Source organism: Eretmochelys imbricata, chromosome 13, assembly GCF_965152235.1.
Source record: "Eretmochelys imbricata isolate rEreImb1 chromosome 13, rEreImb1.hap1, whole genome shotgun sequence".
NCBI classification, from domain to species: Eukaryota; Metazoa; Chordata; order Testudines; family Cheloniidae; genus Eretmochelys; species Eretmochelys imbricata.
The window spans coordinates 29735502-29747399 of NC_135584.1; positions in this window are offsets into that span (position 1 = coordinate 29735502).

Consider the following 11898-nt stretch of genomic DNA (forward strand, 5'->3'; position numbering starts at 1 on the left):
AGCAGCACCGTTGCAGCGCTTCAGTGTAGACATGGGTGGGCAAACTTTTTGGCCCACGGGCCACATCGGGGTTGCAAAACTGTATGGAGGGCCAGGTAGGGAAGGCTGTGTCTCCCCAAATAGGCTGGCCCCTGTCCCTATCCGCCCCCTCCCACTTCCCGCCCCCTGATTGCCCCCCTCAGAACTCCCGACCCATCCAACCCCCCCGCTCCTTGTTCCCTGACCACCCCCTCCCAGGACTCCCTGCCCCTAACCGCCCCCCTGGGACCCCACCCCCTATCCAACCCCCCCATCCCCTGACTGCCCCGACCACTATCCACAGCCCCGCCCCTTGGGACTCCCACGCCTATCCAACCCTCCCTGATCCCCATCCCCTGACCGTCCCCCCAGAACCTTTGCCCCATCCAACCGCTCCCTGTCCCCTGAAAGGCCCCCCAGGACTCCCACGTCTATCAAACCGCCCCCTGCTCCCTGTCCCCTGACCGCCCTCAAACCTCTGCCCCATCCAACCGCCCCCTGCTCCCCATCCCCTGACTGCCCCCGGGGACCCACTGCCCCTTGTCTAACCCCCCCCACTCCCTGCCCCCTTACCATCTGCTCAAAGCAGCAGGACTGGCTTATTGGAAAGGCTGGGAGGTGGGCGGGCGCAAGCCATGGCTGCAGGGGAAGGAGAACAGCAGAGGAGGGGCCAGGGGCTAGGCTCCCTGGCCAGGAGCTCAAGGGCCGGGCAGGACGGTCCCATGGGCCAGATGTGGCCCGCGGGCCGTCGTTTGCCCACCTCTGATGTAGATACTTACACAGTGACTGGAGGGGTTCTCTGGTTGCTGTAGTTAATCTACCTTCCCGAGAGGTGATAGCTAGGTTGAGGGAAGAATTCTTCCACTGAACCAGTGCTGTTTACACCAGGGCTTAGGCTGGCTCAACGGCATCACTCAGGGTTTGAATTTCTCACATCTCTGACCGACCTAGCTATGCCAATGTAACTTTTCAGTGCAGACCAGCCATTGTACCGGTATAGCTTATTTCCATATGGGTGGGGGACTACGCTATATATGTACAAGGGCTGGTCTGCACTAGAAAATTAGATCAACCCAGCTACATTGCTCAGGGATGCGAACAACCCTCCTGCCCCCCGTCAGCTTATAGTGTCTACACTGAAGCATTGCAGCTGTGCTGCTGTAGCCTTTTACTTCTAGACAAGCACTAAAGTAACTGTATGCTGGTATAACAGTGTCTACACTAAGGGTTGTAGCAGTATAACCAAGTGGGTAGGAAATTACCTCCGTAACCAGCATAGTTAAATTGGTGTAATAACTGCATGTGGACCTGAGCTGAGTGTTCAGCGGTTCCAGGAAAGCTTTGAATTTCCCACGTGGCGATGGGTGGGGAGGTCAATTATGTAGTTCTTAGTGCACTGCGATGAATGGGGTGAGGGAGGACGCAGCGCTGAATCGTCCCTGGGGAGCAGCGGGCGGCTGGGTGAGCTCGCCCCTGTGCTGTTATTGTTTAAGTGAAGGCATTTTTCTGACAAGTCTGGGGCTACGTCACCGCCCCCTCAGGTAGACACAGCGTGCGCCGCCAGACGGGGATTTCCGCTGGTCTGGGAGCACACCTCCCCGAACGACACTCGCTGTGCTGCGAGAGTGCTGGGCAGCAGCAGCGGTAGCTGCGCTCTGATCACGGCGTCCCCAATGAAATCACCCCGAGCAAACCTTGAGGGGCTGAGCGGTGCCTCGCTGGCAGATTAGGATGGGCTGGAGCGAGTTAGAACCCTAAGTAGCCCATTAGTTCAGGGAGTAGAAGACACGGGAAGGAAGTGGAAAGGGGGAGAGAGCTTGAGCACGTGGAGGCCAAGAGAGACTTCCTCCCTCTCCTCTCTGTGGTCTCAGGGGCTGCGGAATCCTATATATCATAGACAGCGTGCTGGCCAACACTGGAAAGGCGATGGGGGAACGCTGTAAGTGAACCACACCTGGAGTTCACAAGCAGAGTCTCCGAGCGGTCTGTGTGGGACGAAGGCGCGCCCTTGTACACGTGCCGGCAGAAGCTCTCTTCTGTCAGACTAGCCATGTCCATGCTGGGGTGATGTCAGCACAGCGGCGTTGCTAGGGGATGTGGTTTTTCACATCCCTCATTGACATAGATAAGCCAGTATAAGCTTTAAGTGTAGACCAGGCCTAAGTTTACAGGGCATCAGCAGAGCATCTCAGAAAGTGACAGAGGAGGCCAACAGCACCAGAAAAAGACAGCAAGTGAGGCCTCAATCCTGCAAACACTGAATTGGATGGGAAGCCCAGTGCATACGGGTTTGCATTTTTGGGAGGATTATGCTGTGTGTGTTTCCATAAGAGAGACTCTCCCACCTGCTAACTCTTCCAGCAGCAGCTCCTGGACTGGGCCAGGCCTGGACCACTGGGTATGGTGAGATTACAGGGGGGCAGGCCTTCAGCTCAGCCCCTTGCCCTTTTTTATGGTTGCAATCACGTTCAGGTGGGAACATTTTGGACTGTGGACGTGGCCTTTCCAAAGCAAAGCAAACACTCATAGGGATTGAGCTGACATACCAGAGGCATCTGCATGGCTTTATTAATACATCTCAGAGCAAGATGGAGAGATTTTTTCCCCTGAACTGGAGGCTACAAGAGAAGCAGGAAATAGAACAGAATAGAGATGAAGAACAAAAGAACGAGGGAACTGGAAGAAACTCCAAATGACAACAGCAAATGCTTCTGACAACTCCTTGTCAGGAAGCTATGGGAAAAGTGGTCTGAGTCTCTGAGAGATGGTATCAATTTACCGCTTGGACAGTACAGCTAAAAGGACACTGTCAAGGTTAGTTAAGTTAGAAAGCGCTTGCATTGCCAATGTACCCCCTGGCAGGTTCCCCCTCTGACGCCTGCTATATCAGAAAGTGTGTGAGATGAGGACTTTCAGTGGGACTGTCAGCAACAGAGCAGCTCTCACCACTCATGGGGACATGCTGTATTTTATCTGAGAACCAGCTCAGAATGTAGTGTGTGGCTTCTGGTTTATTCTGCACGTGGCTTATGTTGGAGTTAAGTCAATTCTACTGACAAGAAGCAAGGGCTTGTCTATATGGGGAAATTGATCAACATAGCTGTTCTGGAATAACTCATCTGGAATAGATAATCCAGAATAGTTCCCTGTGTGGACCCTTTATTCTGTGATAAAGTCCCCAGGATTCTGGAATAATTACTCCTTTGTTGAGTATCACTTTTATTCTAGAACTGTGTGTCCACAAAGGAGTCATTCCAGAATAGCTAAATTATACCAGAGTAGTTATTCCCATGTAGACAAGGCCCAAATAGCCTTCCCCTCTGCCATGTATTTGACCCTCCTATATACCATGGTGACAATTCACTAAGGGGCAAAAACAGGCAGAAAAAGAAAAGAGACGCAAGGAAAACAAACTAGGCAGGAGCAATTGACTGAGCTGTGGGCCCAGCTCTGCCTCTTTGTCATTCCCTCACCCCCAACTCCATCGCTTCAGCTCATTCTTCTTCCTGTGGGTCTCAGGCTGGCAGCAGCACCCTTACCTCAGAGAGGCATGGCAGAGTGAGAGTCCTTTTTGGTCTCCACACTCACTGGTCTCTGTGTTCTCTTCAGTAACAATGATAGATCCCAAATGATTCAGGTGAATAGCTTCAGTGTAGCTCATTCAGCTCACCTGGCAACCGTGTTTCACAGCCACATCTGCTGTAGAGAAGAATTCTGCAACGTCATTAAGCTCACAAGCCTAGTAGATAAAGACTCAAAGACAGATGATCCCAGAGAGCAGAAATAAATGTGGGTGCCAAAGGAAAGACTGAGTCGGAGTGAAGCAATTCTGCATATTGTATGTTCACTTGCTACAAAACGTCCTGGTCCAGCATGGGAGATGGCAAAGAGTAATGCTGCTGGTCAGATGGAGACACCTGTAAAACGAGCACAATGCTGTATAAACTGGCTAGTGTGTGTGTGCACCCAAGTACACAACGGTTCCCTCTACTGGATGGAATCAGCATTGCTCAGCTGCACCCTTGTCTTCCCTCCACAGTTAACTCAGGCGTTGCCCTTAACCCAGCTCTTGTCCAGACACAAACCTTCGGCCCCAAGAGTGCTTCACACACAGGCTGCCTGGCTCGTCTAGAGCTACAGGCTAAAACACGAGTGCTGCTCACACTCAGGCCAGTAACCCACCCACTTTACAGGGAGGATGCAGACTGGAGTGCTGATAGTCCTCAGATGCCTTTCCACAATTCCCTCCACCATCCGCCTAGACGGGCAGACAAGTTATCCCACAATTCCCTAGAAAGAATCAGAGCAGCTCAGCTTACCGCAGTACAAAGACCCATGGGATATGCTCCCAAAAGTCCTAGCAACTCTCAGAGTGAGTGCAGCACCTGTGGATGCCATCAAATGGACACTCAAGTCTGACCTTTGTAGTGTGGCCACTCAGACCCTGGCTCAGTTAACACTGCAGTGCAGATATACCCTGTGAGTCATAGGCCCTATACTATTACAGATAAAGAAGTGTTGCCCAGGTTGAGAGGCAGGGACCTGTGCTTTTGAAACAGGAGGGTCAGAGCTTGACAAAGTTTAAGGTCAGAAGGGACCATTAATTCATGTATCCTGACTTCCTATATATCACCTTGATGGATCGGTCCTTTAGCCCTCATATAAATTGCGCCAATCACATGTCTTCCATTCTTCTCGTATCCTGGCCTTCCTTCTCCATGTGCGGCCATGTCTTTTCATGATAAAATCTTCCCATCTCTTTGGAACTTGGACGAGTGGTTGTTTCAGTTCCCGTGGGTACCACTCAGTGACAGCTGCTGTCCATCAATTGTCAGTGAGCCTTGCTATGTGCCTGGCCCATCGCATTTTACTCTACTGCTTTCAACAATGACATCCTACACTCCACTCTGCTGTCTGATCACTTCACTGGGGACTCGATGGCAGATTGAAATTCCCAGAATTCTTCTTTCCATCGCCCTCTCCGTGACAGACAGTTGCTGCTCCTCTGTCTTCATCAGCGCCCGTGTTTCACTGCCATACAACATTGCTGGCAGTACTGCTGAGTTGCAGAGGCTGGCGCATGTTGCCTTGTTGATTTTTCCTTGGAGGACATCCTTGATAGAACTGAATGCGCACCAACCAGCTTGCTTTCTTCGTGAGAGTTCACCTTACTGATAGTGGCGCATGTTGATTTCTTGGCCCAAATAGACATTTTGCTCAATTTCTTCTGTTTGTTCTCCCTTGATTGTTATTTGGGCTTTTGGCAAGGTATCATACCACATACATTTCCTTTTGGAGCGGTTAATTTTAAGGCCATTAATTTTCACCCAGTTACCCCACATAGAGCCCAAAGACTTTAGTTGCACTAAAGCAGGTAAGTCCTCAGGAGACTCTGTACCACAGGCAGAGAACAAGAGAGACTGACGGCTGCCAATGCCTGAGGCCCCTGCAATTGCAGGGCACTGATTAGGTAGGATATACCCAGATGATCCCAGCAATTGTCTGCTGACAACTTCTTGTCCCAAATGTGTGGCTCAATACCATTCAAGACACACCAGCCAGCCATCTAGAAAGAGAATTCTCCTCACCACCTCAGTGCACTGCTCCAGCCAGCCAGGGAGTCCTGGCTCCAGCCGGGGGCCAACCCTGGAAGCTTCAGAGGAAATGTTAGCACCTCACAGGATTAAAGGCCTTTTACCCAACCCAGCCATGTTTCACCTTTGCTAGCCTAATTTCACACAGAGTTTCCAGACTCATAAGAAATAATAAAATATACAAAAGTGAGAGAGCTAACAGCAGAAGTATGATAAAGGAACTCAGACACTTCAGAACTTGGGGGTGACCTTACAGCCACATTGTCCCATCCTGGGCTTTGCCACTGTCAGTAGGAAGACCAATGAACTTGGCTCTGGTTCATGAGTCAACAAAAATGGTAATAAATATCAAGGACTGGCAATTTATCCCTCTGCACAGGAAAAACAATATGTTCATAATTATTTAACATCCAGATGCACTAGTAAAGGAGTCACAGATATACCTATAATCTGGGAGGCAAATTACCAGTTTGATAGAACATATTAAACATGAGCCAGACAAAGAACAATCTTTTCCCTGGATTGGGACAATTAACCTTATAAAAATACACTCGCTTCCCAGAACTGATTGTTTGTCACTAGCTGTTCTGATAGCTGTTCCTATTCAGATGGAGATTTTTAGTAAAAGTCGTGGACAGGTCACTGGCAATGAACAAAAATTCACCGAAGCCGTGACCTGTCCCTGACTTTTACTAAAAACATAGCTGACAAAATGGGGAGGGAGGAGGGTCCAGCACCGTGCCCCACTACATGTGGCCCCCTGCCCAGTGGCTGGGAGCTGGAAGGGACCCCTGACTGAGGGGCTAGGAACTGGGGGGGGGGATCCCCTGCTTCCCTGCAGAACTGGGGGTGGGGGGAATCCCCCTTGCTCTGAAGGGCTGGGAGCTGGGGTGCGGGTGCCATTGCCTGTGGCTGCTGGGTGCCCCCCACTGCTCAAGTGGCTGGGCTGCTGTGGGAGGACCCCCCTGCTGCCAGCAGTGGCTGGGCTGCTGCAGGGCCCCAAGATCACTGAGGTCGTGGAAAGTTATGGAATCCGTGACTTCCATGACCTCCGGGACATACTCGTAGCCTTAATCATGAGCACCTGGAGTCAACCTGCCACTGAGCTGAATGGGGGCTGATCACTCCCCTCAGCTCTAGCGTGTCTGTCTGCAGATGCAGGACGAAAGCAGCACCTCAGTTCAGGTTTGTTTGGAAACTTTCCTTCACAAATGTATGGTCTAGAAGCTCCGTTTTTTAAAAGTGAAAGCTTACACAGCGTAGGAAGAGCTGGGTGAAAAGTGAAGCGCTGGCATGGGGTCTCCCGTCTGAAAGCAAAACTGATCAAACCAAATACATAAAATAGAAAAACCAACAGGCTTTCAGTGAGGGGCTACCCATGTCTGGGCCTAAACCAATAACCTCTCTGTGGAAAGGATTCGATTTCACCTTCTGCAGGGTCTTGTTATTCAAACAATAGATTTTCCTCTCCAGTGAGGCAGGGTCAATACAGTTCCCGTGGGATTGGGTTAATTAACAGGGAGTGGTAACAGAAAACAAGTTATTCTCGTGGAGAGCATTGTGCAAGTATCTGTACACACACGTTGTCTGCCAGCCTGCGCTGCGTGACTGGAGCATGACTTGGGTGTCTGGGGGTGTGAAGGGGTGCCCACCCCAGCCAAGGCCTGAACAGGTAAAATAGGCCAATTAACCTTTAGGCTGCACCTGGAGGGGAGCCAAGGCCTGGTAAGCCCAATGGATGATGATGCCCAGCTGGGGGAGAACCCAAGCAAGGCTTATAAAACCAGGATGTGAGCAGGTGGGGGGCTGCAGTTACTCCCTAGAATAAGGAGGGGAATTGACTAGGTATACAGAGGAGTTATACGGGGCAGTAAGCCCCGGGGTCCAGTCTAGGACTACAGACTGGCAAGTATGCGAACGTGGGTAGTAGTCCTGAGGCCCAGAGGAAGCTCCCATAGTAAACCCAGAAGATAGGAAAGAGGTAGGAAAGAGTCCAGGGAAACACCAACAGGGTCTGAGCTTGAGCAGACTGTGGTTGCTGGGCATAGGGTCCCCTGGGCAGGAACGTGGAGTAGTGGGCGGGCCTAGATTCCCCTGCCAGCCACTGGGAAAGTGGCACAGACTGGGCAGTGGATTGGAAGACTGAGACTGCAGATAGATCATTTGGCCAGTGGGCCTTGGCTACCCAAAGAGGGCAGAGCACATCGACCTGGCCGGAGAATTACATGGATTACAAAGGGAGCAGGAAGGTAAGAGAGTGAGCAACATTAGGTCCCTTCTACACTAGGTAAAGGTATCGGGATGGGGAATAACATGGCAGCACAGAAAGTAAAGGATGTTTCAGCCTTGCAGCGTGGATCAGACTGAACCTGGCATAAACTATCATGTTGCAGCCTTGGACTCTGAGGACTGAGAAGCACCCCAGTCTGTCCCAGTAGCTTTCGCAAGCATTCGGTGTAGGCAATCTCCAAGTAAGATCCCCTGTGCACACCTGGAGCATTCAGTGCCATGGTCCCTGGATGGGCAGCTGCCGCTGCACTTTAGCAGAAAAATTGGAGTCTCCTGCCCTCTGCTGGTGAACTTCTGACATTGCAGGAACATACCCACCCCTCACACTGATTGCATGTGCTGTGCAGACCCTTCCATCACCGTCCCCAAGGCTTTAACCAGCCCCCATCACAGCCAGCTCTATTGCCAGGATCTGTGCCCTGCCACACGTGCAGGCACTCAGCACAGCAAGCTCCAGGGCACCCTGCTCAGGAGCTCACCCAGGGCTGCTTCCCATTTGTCTTTCCCTAAATTATAGTCATAGTGATTTATTTTTACAGATGGCCCAGCTTGTGTGGTGCTCTCCAGAACAGACAGACCGATGGCCTGGGCCTTCTGCCCCTAAGCCAGAATTTTCAAAAGAGCACCGCACCCACGTGTGGAGAGCTCAGCACATCGAAGGGCAAGGTGGAAGCTGAGCTCATCTGAAAATCTGGCCATGCTTGTGGGTGCTGAGTCTTTGAAATCTGGCCCCATTTTATATCCACAATCACAGGGGCTGGAACTTGGGGTGTAGGGGGTGCTGCTGCACCCCCAGGCTTGCAGTGGTTTCCATCATATCCAGGGTTTACAGTTTGGTTCAATGACTCTCAGCACCCCCACTATACAAATTGTTCCAGCCCCCCCGTATGCAATATATAAATGTAAAACCTGCTGTGAATGCAGCATTAAGGATGCACACTTGAAAGAGGGAAAACAAAGTGTGACTGTGAAACCTTAACTCTGCCCCCTTGTACACAACCGACAGTACTGCCAACTCTTGCTGGCTTATGATGAGGTTCACAATATTTAGTATTTTTCTTTACAGCTCCTGGAGTCAGGTGGTTACATAAAACTTTTGGCATTCATTAAAAATAAAGTATGTTTCTACCTTTGTGGTTGTGGAGAAAATGACACCCCGTATGGCTCAAAAACCAGGCGCCAAAGACTCAAACTTTATTATTTTTTAAGATCTTGTGATTTTTTTTTATCCAATTTCATGGTTTTGGGGGGCCTGACACTTAATGTTTAAGCCCTTGGGCTTGGCCATGCTGTGTGCAATCAGCCTTACCCACACCTTTCCTGACTGAGGCGTGTTTAACTGAGCAGCCTTAATGTTGCATTCCCAGAGAGTTCCTTTATTTAACTGTCCTAAAGGGGTAAAAAAAGCAAAGTCTATTTCTCTAGCAGGCAAAGCCCAGGTGCAGGGGTAAGCTGGGTATATGATGCCTGCCCATGCTGAAGGGTGAGCACTGCCTGGGAGTACTGCCAGCTAGCTGGATGTTTCCACACCCATATGTATACTTACTCTGGAAAGGTGCAGTCTGAAAAATCCTTCAGGGACTACTCAAAGACTCCAACCACCTAGCCAACCCTCACAGCTCCTTGCTGCCCCCTCCTCCCCATTTTGGGGGGGATTTTCCTCACCCACACTTAGACGGGGGGGAGAAACTGTAAATACCATATATATTCAGGGGTAAGTCGACAAGCTGCCCCCTAACTTATAGCTGCAAATTCTTACACTAAATTAATTGTCATCTCAGCAGAGTGTATTCAGGTATTTCTGGGAGCACTGGATCATCACTACAGTGGAAGGGGAGCTGTAGGAGCAAGTCCCACCTGAGAAACCCATTCCCCAGGCAGGGGAAGAGGAACAGCTATCTTTTAATACAGCATAGTGAGTTCATAAGTTCTTCATGCTCCCTGGGCCTTGCTGATCCGCTCCTACAGCGTTTGTACATTTCACTGACACAGGTTGTGCACTGGGGGGCAGGATCTGTCCCCACAAAAGAAGCACAAACCCTGACTGGTAACTGCTCAGCTCATGAAACCCAAATCAAAAGATCCCTCCCTGAGAAATGAACCAGCACCGGCAGTGTCCCCTTCCAGAGGCTAATCCACCCATTGGAGGAGTTCCCGGTCTGTTCAGGGACAGTTCCCAAATGAGAAAGGGGCAAATGTGTTGCATATAATCTTCAGTACGAAGGGGTCACCGAGCTCTATTCAAGGCACTAGACCAAACCATGGGAAGTCAGCTGCCAGCACATTGGGAAAAACAGAGCAACTCCCGCCCACCTGTGATGCTCTGTACCTTGGGAGAATACCCTGCACCCCCACGTTCATCCTTATAATATGATTGTGTGGTGTCCAATGCAAAGTTTGTCATGCCGGGTGTCTTTGGAAGGCTCATGATGCACTGAGCATTGTTGTTATAGTAATGTTATAGGTTGTAACTTCATGTATATAGTTATGAGGCTGAAAATGTATCCTTGTGGCTTAAAACAAGCCCAGGCAAAACTCTCCAGGAACAAAAGGGCAGTTCATCAGGGCATGTATGGGACAAACCCAGCCCAGCCTCACCGGAACAAAGGACGCTGGCCTAGGCAGCAACAAAGGATCTGTTGGACTCTCCAGTGAGTCACCCCACTTCCATTGGTCAGTTTGGGACTATGATGAGGTAATGCTCACCTGACCCTGAAGGGGGGGAAGCAAAGCTAAGAGGGAAGACAGAACATGATAAAAGGGAGAGATGTTTGCCATGCTCTTCCTCTCTATTCCACCTCTATCTACAGACACCTCCACCAAGCAACTGAAGGAGAGAGCCTGGCTGAAGAGCAACCAGCCAGCCTGCGGTGAGAAGCATCTAAGTTTGTAAGGGCACTGAAAGTGTTAAGATGAGCTTACAATACATTTTGCTTTTATTGCATTTGACCAAATCCGACTTGTTGTGCTTTGACTTATAATCACTTAAAATCTATCTTTGTAGTTAATAAATTTGTTTGTTTATTCTACCTGAAGCAGTGCATTTGGTTTGAAGTATGTCAGAGACTCCCCTTGGGATAACAAGCCTGGTACATATCCATTTCTTTGTTAAATTGACAAACTCATATAAGCTTGCAGCGTCCAGCGGGCATAACTGGACACTGCAAGATGGAGGTTCCTAGGGTTGTGTCTGGGACCGGAGATATTGGCTAGTGTCATTCTGTTGCACAATCCAAGCAGCAGCTGTCCAAAAGTGCTCCCTCACGTAGCTGGGAGCAGCTTACATGCTAGAGGCTGTGCATGAACAGCCCAGGAGTGGGGGCTCTTACAGTGGAGCAGGGTAAGGCTGGCTCCCAGAGTTGAGGATTTGAGTGACCTAGCAGATCACCGGTCCAGATAACACCAGGGGAACGTCACCCCGCAACCCAAGCTGGTTTGCTAAATAGCCCTGAGCAGAAATGTTCCCCAGTAGAACCCTCACCGTAGTGATCGATTCAAAACCCAGGCAAACCCTCCCAACTACACAGTCAGTGAGCACAAGCTAGACCGAGAGCAAGAACCACTGTGCAAACCATGTGTCAGAGGAGATCCTGCACTGTAAGGCATTTTCAGCTCCATTGTTCAAACCACAGGAAAGACACTTCTCCAAATATCAGAAATGACAAGAAATCTCCCATTAAACAGCCTGGGAAAAATGAATCAGAAAGAAACTAAAGAGACAGGGGAAGCAACCTGCCAGATAATCCCTGATGATAAATGGTCACAGTAAAACTCAGCTTCTACCCCATGTGAAGCACCCGCCTAGACAGCGACGCGACTGACTATTTACCGTTAGAAGCAACAGTATCTCAGCTATGGCAGTACAGTTCCTGAGCAGGCTTGGTGTGGAGATGAGACGTGTGTAGGGAGGGAGAGCCAGACAGGCTGAAGGTGAAGGGGACAAGGTGCTCTGGTGGTTAGGACACTGCACTGGACTCTGGAGACCCACATTCAACTG